This window comes from Lithobates pipiens, unplaced genomic scaffold (genome assembly GCF_037356315.1).
Source record: "Lithobates pipiens isolate NorthernLeopardFrog02 unplaced genomic scaffold, aLitPip1_a1.2 Scaffold_8, whole genome shotgun sequence".
In the NCBI taxonomy this organism is placed as follows: Eukaryota; Metazoa; Chordata; class Amphibia; order Anura; family Ranidae; genus Lithobates; species Lithobates pipiens.
In genome coordinates, this window is record NW_027507903.1 from 383,888,454 (window position 1) to 383,902,345 (window position 13,892).

At 42.5% G+C, this 13,892-nt stretch overlaps 1 protein-coding gene and 1 pseudogene across 1 annotated transcript in view; both read left to right on the forward strand.

Moving 5' to 3' along the window:
• LOC143962780 (uncharacterized) overlaps window positions 1–13,892 on the forward strand; it is a 459,151-nt gene that overhangs the window by 296,422 nt on the left and 148,837 nt on the right. The window lies entirely within an intron of this gene.
• Window positions 13,458–13,575, forward strand: LOC143965511 (5S ribosomal RNA; annotated as a pseudogene).

The following is a 13,892-nucleotide window of genomic DNA, read 5'->3' on the forward strand; positions in this document are numbered from 1 at the left end:
TGCAAGATGTTTGCATTAAATATCACATACTACACAATATAGAGTATACAGTAGTATGCTCTACCCTTGCATTCTAAGTATATAACATTGAAAAATAAAAAAGGAAGAAGAAACCCTGCAAACCAACTTTCCAGATAAATCCCTCATTCATAGCATCACGCAAGTTTACAAAAGCGGCAAACTGCACTTCAAAAATAAGCCCACATGTCACCTCTCTAGTGACTGACAAACTTCACAACATGACTTGATATTCACTTCTTCCAACGCACTGGATGATCTGGTCACAGACTCTGATAAATTCAATCCACTCTAGATAAAATCCAAAATGGAAAGTAAGAAACAAAACAGCACAGAGTCACCTGGGTTTAAAAGTCCAAAACCTGTCCTGATAGGAGGATACAACATTGTAACAAGTTAGGGTTCACTGTCTGGTCACAAGCAAAGGCCAGTGCTCCAAATTTTAAAAAAATGCTGCCAATCTCTTGTTGGAAAAACTGGCATCCTGGGAGACAGAAGAAAGCTTTTGCAAGCAAAACCTATACATAAAAAAAAAGGTAAGGGTTTTTCCTTGGATAGTTTTTTCTTCATACGCTATAAGGCTTGATTCACACCCATGCATTTTTTGTGCTTTTTGCATTCTGCAGATTTTCATTACAGTCCACTTAACATGTTTTCATATGGAACACGTTCTGTAGTACAAATCTCCAAAATGCACCAATGTCTGATTCACACTTGTGCAGGTTGCAGTTTGCATATTGCAGGTGTATTTAGCATTTTTCAATGCACATCTTTAGACCATTTAACCACTTTCAGACCGGACCAATTTGCTGGTCAAAGACCAGACCACTTTTTGCGATTCGGCACTGCGTCGCTTTAACTGACAATTGCGCGGTCGTGTGACGTGGCTCCCAAACAAAATTGACGTCCTTTTTTTCCCACAAATAGAGCTTTCTTTTGGTGGTATTTGATCACCCCTGCGGTTTTTATTTTTTGCGCTATAAACAAAAATAGAGCGACAATTTTGAAAAAAACGCATTATTTTTAACTTTTTGTTATAATAAATATCCCCCAAAAATATATAAAAAAACATTTTTTTCCCTCAGTTTAGGCCGATACATATTCTTCTACATATTTTTGGTCAAAAAAAATCGCAATAAGCGATTATTGATTGGTTTGCGCAAAAGTTATAGCGTTTACAAAATAGGGATAGTTTTATAGCATTTTTATTAATAATTTTTTATTATTTTTTTTTACTAGTAATGGCGGCGATCAGTGATTTTTATTGTGACTGCGACATTGTGGGGGACCTATCGGACATTTTTGACACATTTTTGGGACCATTGTCATTTACACAGTAATCACTGCTATATAAATGCAGTGATTCCTGTGTAAATGACACTGGCAGTAAAGGGGTTAACCAGTGGGTGGCAGTGTAGGGGTTAAGTGTTCCTAGGGGTGTGTTACTAACTGTGGGGGGGTTGGGCTTTCATTTAGTGAACACTGATCTCTGCTCCAATCACATGGAGCAGAGATCAGCGTCACTAGTTGCTAGGCAGAATGGAGAAATGCTGTTTACTCGGCATTTCCTCCATTCGACCGCTCCGTGAGACGATCGCGGGGATGCCCGCGGCGATCGAGTCCGCAGGTCCCGCAACCGGACTCACGGGGGTCCCAACCAGCGCGGGAGCGCGCCGCCGGCGGCACGCTCCCGATGGCAGGGCGGCATTGAATATTGGACATACCTGTACGCCAATATGCCTGCCCGTGCCATTCTGTCGACGTACATCGTCGTGCGCTGGTCGGGAAGTGGTTAAACCATCTAATGTAACCAAAAAACAGAAAATCCCTGGCCCTTTCCAAAAAATGCACAGATGTGAACTACATCCATAGGAAACCATGTTAAATGGACTGTAGGGTGTTTATGCAAAACTGAAAATGCACAAAAAAAAAGCATAGGTGTGCTTTTTTATGCATTTTACACCAGACTATTGACTATTAGGCCTCATTTACACTGGCACTGTCAAGGCTGCATCTATAATCATTTAGAGGAAATTTCTAAATAAAATATAATGGATTTTATGGCTGGATTCACACTAACGCGTTTTTTGATGCATTTTGCAGAAATGCAGGGACATTTTTTTTTTAACATGGGTTCCTATGGAACATGTTCACATCAATGCATTTTTGTGCCTCTGCATTTTTGGAAAGGGCGGGGCATTTTTTTCATGCAAAAATGCAGCGTTTTTTCATGTAATAGAAGTCAATGGAGCTGCATCAAAAAACGCAAGCACTGCATTTTTACTGCGATTTGCAGTTTTTTTTCACTGTATATAGCTGGTTGGCAAGCAACCACAGAGAAGAAAAAAAAATAAAAACGCGGCAAAAACGCATGTCCAAAAACGCAACAAGCACTGCAAAAACGCTCAAAAGCAACATGCATAGATGTGAATCGAGCCTAAGGCCCCCTTCACACTGGGGTGGTTTTCAGGAGCTACAGCGCTAAAAATAGCGCTTATGTGGCGCCTGAAAAAAACAGCCCCTTTCACTCCAGTGTGAAAGCCGGAGGGCTTTCACACTCGAGTGGTGCGCTAGCAGGGCAGTGAAAAAAGTCCTGCTAGCCGCATCTTTGGAGCGGTTTATTCACCGCTCCTACCCATTGAAATCAATGGGGCAGTGCGGCTATACTGCCGGCAAAGCGCCGTTACAGCGGCGTTTTGCGGGCACTTTTAACCCTTTTTGGCCGCTAGCGGGGGTTAAAACTGCCCCACTAGTGGCCGCATACCGTCGCTAAAACGACGGTAAAGCCCCGCTAAAAATAGCAGCACTTTACCGCCGACACCCGCACCGCCCTAGTGTGAAAAGGTATGCACACTGGTTTTGAATGCATTTTATGTGCAGTCAGTTGCTTTGAGAGAAAATAGAATTGTGTGCATCCAGGAGCCAATTAGATGCTCAAAATGCATATACAATGCCACCAAGGCTTGGTTCACATTGGGTGCAATGCCAGATATTGCATGCAATTTGCACCGCATTGCTGTGCAGATCACATGTGATGCAAATGCAACCAGTTTGTTTGGCTGAATAGCCTTACAAATGGTATGGCTGAATTTGCATTGCATTCTGAGCAAACTCATGCAAGACTCTTTTTTAATCTGAACCAGAAATGGATCCCATGGGTATTCACGCCCATGCGATCTGATTCCTGTCTGAATTCACAGTTTGCACTGTGATCCAATCCGGGAGTCAACTTTGTATCGACACATGCAGTGGTTCGCCGAGGGCAGTGTGAACTACTGGCAATTCAGGTGCACTGGATTCACAGAGTTTCCCACATCGCACCAGTGTGAACTGAGCCTAAAACTCTTTTGAAGCAGGAACATCTAAGGCTGAGTTCCCATCTATGCATGTTGCTTTTGAGCGTTTCTGCAGTGCCTTTTGCGGTGCTTGCCGCATTTTTGGACACACGTTTTCACCGCATTTTGCTTATTTTTATTTATTTTTTACACTGTGGTTGCTTAGCAACCAGCTATATACAGTGAAAAAAAAAATTGAAGAAATGCAAATTGTGGCAAAAAACGCAGTACTTTCATGCTTAAGGTTTCATGTACAATGGGCTACATTTACTTCACAAATAACCCTATGTGTAGAGTTCTAGGTAGTTAGAGCCATTACAAGAAGTTCTTTGACAAAACTAATAATGGCTGAAAAAAAAAAAAAAATGGGTAGAGAGGTGTCCAGGTGTGGTTTGTGGGGGGGGTTTATTTATTTTTTTCCAGTAAAATGGAGAATAGTTAGACCCACTTTCAGGTTTACAGTAAAATTCTTCTTAAATTATCAATTAAAAAAATGCATAGGTTTAAAAACATGGTTAAAATGTTATCTTACAGTGAACCTTTATACCATAGAAAGGTTATCTTGTACCAGTCCAGTTGTTCCCAGCCCTATCAAGGCTCATACAGAGGGTAGATTGCGATAATCCACCATCCAGAGATGCTGTCAGGTGTGTGCCTGCTCCAGTTTGCCTGTCCAAGATGACATGCATTTGTGTCCGTGCTTGTGTACCCACTTCTATGGCCAGCCAGCATGACACTGATGCACACCTCTGCCAGCGGCTCTGTATGGAAGATGACACTAATTCTGTATTTTAAATTATTTTCTTGGAATTTATTTTTTTAGGATCCTTTCAAACATGTGCTTGGGTTATTTGAAGTTTTTTTTTTTTTTTTTTTAGCAAAAACACCCCACAAAATGCTGGTAAACTGCACGGCATCAGTGTGAAAGTGACATAATAGCTGTTAGCTCCATTTTTGTTTTCTAGGTGCTATTATGTTCATTGCTAAGTATAGCTGCTTATTATGCCCAGTGATATGCTTAAGACACTGACCTAAATTTACTTTTTCTGTCGGTTATGCTGCTTGCAGGAATAATGGGCAGAGTATAGTTGATATTGCTCCGTCAGACACTGCAGCCAGCACTACCGAGTATTTTTTTTTACCTACTCGGCTGCCTGTTCTGTACATTGCTGGCATTGGCTCAGTTTCCCAAATAGTCCTGATTCTAATTGCACTGTCTTTGATGCTCTAGAGTGGTGGGTTTCGCTAGCCTATGGCCTACTCTAGCAGTCACCTGTCTGCGATTGACTGACTGTTAGATCCAATACTTTCTGAAAAATACCACAATTTTTAGCTTGATTCTTCAATAAAGTTGGATTACTCCAACATCCATTTATGGACACAGTGCTTCTGTAAACGTATGTGTGGGTATCTTTCAGAGTGGCTCTACAGTGGATATCCCTGGAGACGCAATGTCTTTTTTTTATTGCAGTGCACAGGTAGGCACCATGTCAAAATGTTTTCTATCTTTTTTTCCACTTTATTCAGTCTCCTTTGCTATTTTTATTGGGGTTTTATTCTATCACAGCCTTGATTCTACAATAAAGTTTAAGTGGGATTACTGTAACATACGTGCAGAGTGGTTATCCCTGGCCTTTCTGGAGATGCAATGTATTTACTGCAGTGCACAGGTAAGCACCATATGTCAAGATGTGATAGATAGAGATATAGATATAGATTATATAATTTATTTTTTCACTTGATTCAGTCTCCTTTGCATTTTCATTGGGATTTTCTACAGCTTGATTCTATTACAGCCTGTCCACATTTACACCATCAATCATCTGATGATCATTATTGATCTTGACCATGGGTCTTCAAACTGTGGCTCTTGGGGCACTATTCTTTCTACCGACAACCAACTGTCATAAATACACTGACCCCCAACAAGGATGGGGCAATATTTTGTCCTACTGATCACAGGCTTGCACTCCAATCCTAAATGATTGCTTACCCCCAATGCTGAGACATTTCTACTCCCCTGTGCCACAGGCAGTACACTGGAACTTTTGGAGATCTCTGGTCTAGAACAACCACATGTTAATACTTTTTCAGAGAAGAGTTAAAAGGTACTCCTTACCTGGTTGGAGATTTCACTTCATTTAATCTTCTGGAGGCGCAACAATGAGTGTAAAATCCCTTTTTTATAAAGGGGTGAACATCCATAAGTCTCCATGAGAAAATTGTAGCTGCATTACTGCATCCAATTTTTGGGGATTATCAACCAAGCAGTACTCCTTGGGCTGCCTGAAAGCTTCACAACAGGACTTGCTTGTTCTTCACAAGGCAGTATCACAACAGTACTCGCTTGTTCTTCACAAGGCAGTTCAGCAGCATACACGCGATTCCAGGAGCAAGAGTGAGCACATTGAGGCTGGAGTGAAATGCATGCAAAGAGTAATGGCCGCTCAGCCAATACAAACATGTCAGGCCGACAGCAACTGATCATGTTTTCATGTAGTCACACACCAAGGGGGGAAGTGTGTTTAAGGGCGGATGTATGATTTTGGACAAAGCTGACTGCATCCAGGTTTCAACATTGAATCTTAAGAGCAGGCAACAAAGTGCTAGCTAGGCTTTATATTACTAAAATATTATACGTTTTCCCCAAATGTGAAAAATGGACAGCAATGAATGGCTGCAGGGACATGTGACCTAACATGTTTACACTATACATTTTACTATTTGGTTAGGGAACATGCATGTATCTTTGGGCTTCCATTGATACCTGAATATTGTTTGGGAGAATAAATTGCTTGTCTGGTATGGACTATGTAAAGTGACAGGCTGAGGCTGACCATACAGTGTACAATCTATTTGAACCCTTTCACTGTCCGGTCCATATGTCGTACAGACCTGACAGCAGGGGTTATCGCACACAATCCAGTGGCTGCAGCAGCCAGTGTATTTGGCTCCTGCCAGTGAGGGGAGAGCGGGACCAAGCAACACTGTCAATGTACAGTATGAAAATGATGCAGTTGGGCAATAAAAAGGAATGGCAAGAATCAACCATCCAAGAGATGTGCCACTGAGCAGCTTTAATGCTAATATTTGGTGAATTTAAAGTTGGTGAATTTAAAGTTGGCACAAAACACAAGATGTACGAAGCCCCATCGTTTTCCAGCACTGCCATAACCATCTTAGGCATGGAGTTCACCAGAGCTTCACAGGTTGCCACAGGAGACCTTGCACTTTTCTTCCTTCCGTTTGAAGATGTTCAATAGGATTTAGGTCTGGAGACATACTTTGCAAGTCCATCATCTTTACCCTCAGCTTCTTTAGCAAGGCAGTGCCAGAAGATATCATGCAGTCTCAAACATGACCTTCCCACCACCACGCTTGACTGTAAGCAAGACACACTCGTCTTTGTACTCCTCACCTGGTTGGATAGATAACTTAACATCTGGACCAACTGTTGGATAACGAAGTGCCCTCTTTGTCTTGTCTGATTCAAGGAATTACTATAAAAAAAAGCACAAAGTTACCCTCCTAACACAGGATAATTACAGGTTACAGGTCCACAGGATCCCAACAACATCCGCTACAGTGTGAGGAGCCGCTTCTTCAGAGCGCTTTGCAAGTGCTATTTTTAACGCCTCAGTGAGAAAGTAGCCTAAAACGCATGGATTTTTCTTGCATGCTGATGCTTCAAAGTTGGGTAAATGCAAAAGGGTCTTAAAATTCTTAAATATATACTCTAATGTGCCAAATTCTTCCATCTGCCCTGGGAACCCCTAATAATGGCCACAGCAGGTGTACACACCTGGAAACTCAGCACAGGGATGGTGGGAAGCCTACATAATGGGCATAGCAGTTGTAAGTTGTATAGACGTGGGACACATCACCAGGATGGTGGGAACCCCTCATAATCACATCAGGTGTAAAGACCTGGGAAATCATCACAGGTTTGGTGCCAGCAGGTTTACAGAACTGGGAGCACAGCACAAGGATGGCGAGAACCCCTCATGGGTCTGTACACCTGTGCCCAAGCGCTCAGCACAGGGATGGTGGGAACCACTCACAACTGGCACAGCAGCCAGCAGGTGTACAAACATGGGAGCACCTCATAATGGGGAAAAAGTTATACAGACCTGGGAACACAGCACAGGGATGGTGGGAACCATTAAGAATGGGCACAGCAGGTGTACATAACTGGGAACTCAGCACAGGGATGGTTGGAACCACTCTTAATGGGCACAGCAGCCAGCAGCTGTACAGACCCAGGAGCTCAGCACAGCAACGGTGAGAACTCCTCAATGTGCACATGTCTACAGATGCGGGAACTCTGCACAGGGATGGTGAGAACCCCCTCATAATGGGGTCAGCGGGTGTACAGACTCAAGAGCTCAGCAGAGGGATGGTATGTACCACTCATAATGGCCACAGCTGCCAGCAGGTGTACTGACGTGGGAACAACCAGTGTACAGATCCAGGAACAAAACACAGATCCCATGCCATTGTATATCGCTGGGGATACCCTTCAAAGCAAACTATTTCAAGAGATGATCACACTGAAGTAGTGACTACGTTAGAAGAAGGGCTGGCTCTATTACGGACATGTGACATCATTCCAGAATCTTAAACAGTTACCCCAGCTTCCACTGCTACACCGATAAATCCTGGCCAAACAGTTTTTCGCAAGCACAAAGCTAAGAAATGAAAATACACTGGTTGAACACCCTACGCTACCACTTTAACGCAACGTTTTAGTTCCCATGGCCACTTAGATGGCTAAGACATTATACTTCACCCCAAATATTGTTGGGCAGTCCTACTGCCTCAGAATTCAATTCGTAATCCCTCTTTTTACTCCTACTGTTTGGGATACAGACCTTTACCTGTTTCTACTATGTTTATTTTTGCTAGTTTTGGTTTGCTTTTTTGTTTTTGCTCCTCCTCTCTCTCCGGGATGGACCTCAGTACCAAGCATGTTTACTTCTTGTCACTCTGCGGAACTGAACCCTCGAATATGGACTCGTGGATCTTTTATAGACGTAATCACGTCCAATACGAACGCAACTACCTATCATCCGATAGTAAGGTAAAATGTTGAACATAATCTCTTTTAACACTCACGGCTTAAATCACCCTGTGAAAAGAACTGCTCTATGGAAGGAAGCTCTGAAACTGCAGGCTGATATTTTATGCATCCAGGAGTCCCATCTGCTACCATCTGATCAGTTTCGATTAAAACATCCCAGATATCCCCAAATCTTTTTTGCTTCTGCTACACAAAAAACCAGAGGAGTTGCCATCGCCATTAGAGATACTGTTTCTTTTAAAGTACTGGAGACAATCCCGGATAAGGAAGGGAGGTATTTGATCTTAATAGGAGATATAAACAACAAAACCTACACGATCGTTTGTCTCTATGCTCCAAACTCCCACCAGATGCGTTTCCTCAAACGGCTATTAAAGAGGATATCCACTGTTAAGAAAGGGGCCTTGGTGGTTTTTGGAGATTTCAATCTTACCGCCGACTATGCAATCGACACTACCACTAAGTCCAGATGCCCTTTGTCTTCCCTACAAACGCTCTTTCATTCGGAAGAGCTCTACGATGCCTGGAGGTGTCAGCACCCAGGAGAAAGGGACTTTTCATTCCACTCTGCCAGACATAATTCCTACTCTCGTATTGACATGATTTTAGTAGATAGAGTTTTGTTGCAACAGCTGTCCTCCTCCACCATCCACGACATCTCATGGTCTGACCACACTCCAGTGTCAGTCGCGGTGGCGGAGGGGAACGCTTATTTGGGAGATTTTGTGTGGAGGGCCAATTCTAATCTGCTCAGGGTACCCGAACATGCGACCTTCATATCAAACAAATTAAAGGAATATTGTGAAATGAATTCATCCTCAGTCTCTGACCCGTCAGTTCTGTGGTGTGCCCATAAGGCATACATAAGGGACATAATGATACAACAAAATTTGAGAATTAATTAACAAAAAACTAAACAACTAGATCTCCTATTACAAGAGATTAAATCACTTGAAATCCAGAATAAGGTCGCACCCATGGTTTCTCTGGCAGATAAATTGACCAAACTCCGTTGTGATCTTAGACGTATGCTTTTAGAACGCTATGATAAATATATCACAGCTATTAAGGTTAATCATTAGGCTCTGGGCAATAGAGCAAGTAAATTACTGGCCTATATTTTAAAAGAACACAGAGCCCGTACCAGAATCCCTTATATTAAATGCTCTGTGGGCAACGGCAGGATCATTGATCCTAAGGGTATTGCTGATGCCTTCGCTAATTATTATTCTACCCTGTACAACCTCCAGCAGGATGGAAACACCTATCAACCCTCAGAATCAGACATACAAGTTTTTTTGGAGGAGATAGCTCTCCCAGCCCTTTCCCGGGAACAACTACAATCTTTAAATGCACCAACCTCACCACTAGAAATACAGAAAGCAATCCACTCTCAACCGATTGGCAAATCCCCAGGTCCAGATGGGCTACCCAATGATTATTACAAAACATTCGCCTCCACTCTAGTGTCTCCTCTAAAAGATACATTTACTCATGCAATACACACATTTTCATTCCCCCCCTGAAATGCTTAAAGCATACATTGTCACTATACCCAAACCGGGGAAAAGCCCTGATGAGCCCGCCAATTTCCGTCCAATTTCTCTTTTAAATACAGATGTTAAATTATACGCTAAAATAATTGCCCAGAGACTAGCCCAGTTTATTCCTCTTTTGATTAATCCTGACCAATCGGGTTTCACACCTGGTAGGCAGCCATCGGACGCAACTCGCAGGGTGGTGGATATCCTCCACTATAAAAATTCCTGTCGGACGCCTTCTCTGCTCCTATCTTTGGATGTGGAGAAGGCGTTTGACAGGATACACTGGGAATACATGGTCCATACCCTTAAAAAGTTTGGCCTTGGGGGACCTATATTGTCAGCCATATTAGCCTTGTACTCCTCACCTTCCGCACAAGTATACACATCCAATACACTATCGCGATCCTTTACAATCTCCAACGGGACTAGACAGGGGTGCCCCCTCTCCCCTTTTATTTTCAATCTTCTTATGGAGCCTCTAGCGGAAAAAATTAGATCCCACCCAAATATCACAGGTTTCTCTTTCCCCAATCATACTCATAAAATAAACGTATTTGCCGACGATGTTATTTTATTCCTAACCTCCCCGTCACATTCCTTAATCAATGCCCACACAGTCCTTAACGAATTTAGGAAAATCTCCTATTATAAAGTTAATTTCACCAAATCACTAATTCTCCCTATACATGTCCCACCTGCTCTTCAAAATCGACTACAACTCCAATTCCCCTACTCATGCACTGCAGAACAAATAACTTATCTTGGCCTCCAAATTACCAAAGACCCCTCTAAATTAGCAGATATTAACTATCATGCCCCTATACAGAAATGAACCTTACAAACCGCTCGACTTGCCAAATCCGAATTAACATGGTCTGGACGCCTAGCGTCTTTTAAGATGTTACTTCTTCCCCAAATCTTATACATCTTCCGCACCCTCCCAATACCCCTCAAGACCACCCATTTAAAAGCACTAGATTCCATACTGACAAAATATATCTGTAACTCAAAAAAAACTGAGATGTACCACAGTCATATTAGCTAAACAAAGAGGGGCGGGGGGTATGGGGTTCCCAGTCCTGCTGGACTACTACCGTGCATCTCTGCTCACTCAACTTAGAACATGGTTCCTATGTGGAGTGGACATTCCGTGGCGCAAACTAGAACAGACCCTAAGCCCCACCAGAGATCTTTCTCACCTTCTTTTCCTTGATAGTTGGAGCCATGTTCCTTTACAAAACTTACCCATGACCCTCCGGGCCTCATTAAAAGCTTGGAGGGATCTATGTGGTGCCTTAACCCCGTCGGATAAACAAATAGAAATACCAATACCCCTGGTTACAATTGAAGGTGCTATTCCAAACATTAGACTTATTAATTGGACGTCCAGGGGGATTACCCAGTTAAGTGATATGTTCCATAACGACTTCCTAAAAAGATTTCCACAGCTGCAAGAACAATACGGTCTTCCAAGTAGTGAACGTTACACATATGATCAGATCTCCCATCTCTTAAAACCGTTAGGGGTTCATCATTTATATATTCAAGAGGCTGTGTGGAAATGTTTCACAGTCTCTGCTGCTACCCCAAAAGGGATCTCCATTTTTTACACGCTTTTTCAACGCAAAACCACCTTTATTAAATCAGTACCATTTCAGAAATGGGAGACAGAAATGCAGACCACATTTACATCTCAACAATGGCAAAAAGCCCTAAACACTGTGTATAAATCATCAAAGTGTGTGAATCACTGGGAATTGACTCAGAAAATCACGTTGAGATGGTACTTGACTCCATACCGTCTTCATAAGTTTTTTCCAGGTCATTCCTCTTTATGCTGGAGGGGATGTGGAGAGGTGGGTAACATTATGCACATCATGTGGACCTGTAAACATATAACTAGTTTTTGGAATGCTGTGTTTCGATTAATTTCCTCTATTACCGGGTTGATTACATATCCAAAGAACAGCTTGGCTCTATTGAACTTGGGAATTGAGGTATTTCCGCCAGATTTTCGCACGGTGGTTACACATATACTAATTGCGGCTAGATTACTTATTACTAGGAAGTGGAAAAGTGATGTTCCTAAAAACATTTCGGACATATATCCTATCATACAAACACACTACAAATGGGAAGCCTTATGGGCTGTAAAATCAGGTTCCAAGAAACAGATTGATGGTAGGTGGAAATGCTGGCTGGAAAAATTTCCATAGTAGTCATGAGATTGTACTGGTAAATACTGAAGTTTGCCCAAAAGGGTGAGTCCATTACTTTCAAGAGATAAGGCAGGAAGTTATTTATGCTGTACCATAGCGGATACATACCTATAGGTCCATACTGGAGGTCCAAATTGGTAATATAATACTCTTCAGATTATATTTTGTTAGAGGATTTGTTGCCAGACCACTTAAATCCTGGTCTTGGTTTTTCTCAGTTCTCTTTTTATTTTTTTCTATGGTCTTCTTTTTCTTTCACCTTTTCTATATATCTGCTTTCCTAACTTAGAGGCGTATATATCCTTTTACGTGTAAAGGAAAGTCTGCAACTGTTAAGTACTACATTAATCACCTGTAAAATTTTTGAATCAATGCTGTTGTCTATTGATCCAAATGTTCCATGTGTGATATATGTATACGGTCTCAAGATTTACTGCTGATTGTTGATACTATCACGACATTCTGGAATTTTATACACCTATAACGACCTCTTGTAACAAATATGTATGGAAATGTATACTTCTGTTATGTTCTGAAAATATTTCTAATAAAAACTAAACTAAAAAAAAAAAAAAAAAAGAGGGTTGAAGGTGCCCAAAGAGATTGCCTACGGCCACATCACCCTGAAAGCGCACCATGTCATCTGATCTCGGAGACTAAGCAGTGGCGGTCCTGGTTAGTACTTGGATGGGAGACCGCCTGGGAATACCAGGTGCTCTAGGTTTTGTAGGTTTCCTTTTTTTTTTTTTTGGGGCGTTGACTTGTTTTTTCCCTTGTTTCCCAAGGTGAATCTTGGTGTTTGTCAAGGGGGTTAAGGGTGTCCAAAAAGATTGGCTACGGCCACATCACCTTGAAAGAGCCCCATTTTGTCTCACCTCGGAGGCTAAGCAGGGGCTGAGCCTGGTTAATACCTGGATGGCAGACCGCCTGGGAATACCAGGCCCCTGGGCTTCTTTTTTTTTTGCATTTACTTGTTTTTTTTCCCTGGTTTCCCAAGGTGACTATCTTGGCGTTTGTCAAGATGGTTGAGGGCGTCCAAAGAAATTTCCTATGGCCACATCACCCTGAAAGGGACCAATCTCGTCTAATCTCGGAGGCTAAGCAGGGTCAGGCCTGGTTAGTACCTGGATGGGAGACTGCCTGGGAATACTAGGTGGCATAGGCTTCTTTTTTTTTTTGGCGTTGACTTGTTATTTTCCCTTGTTTACCAAGGTGACCATCTTGGCGTTTTTCAAGAGAGTTCAGGGTGCCCAAAGCTATTGCCTAAGGCCACATCTCCCTTAAAGCAACCGATCTCGTCTGATCTCGGAGGCTTAGCAGGGTCGGGCCTGGTTAGAACCTGGGTGGGAGACCCCCAGGAATACCATGTGCCGTAGGTTTCTTTTTTTTTGGGCGTTGACTTGTTTTTTTCCTTTTTTTCCCAAGGTGACCATCTTGGCGTTTGTCAAGAGGGTTGAGGGTGCCCAAAGAGATTGCTTGTGGCCACGACACCCTGAAATCAACCGATCTTGTTTGATCTCAGAGGCTAAGCAGGGTCAGGCCTGGTTAGAACCTGGATGGGAGACCCCCAGGAATACCATGTGCCATAGGTTTCTTTTTTTTTTGCCATCGACTTTGTTTTTTTCCCTTGTTTCCCAAGGTGACCACCGTAGCGTTTGTCAAGAGGGCTGAGGCTGCCCAAAGAGATTGCCTATGG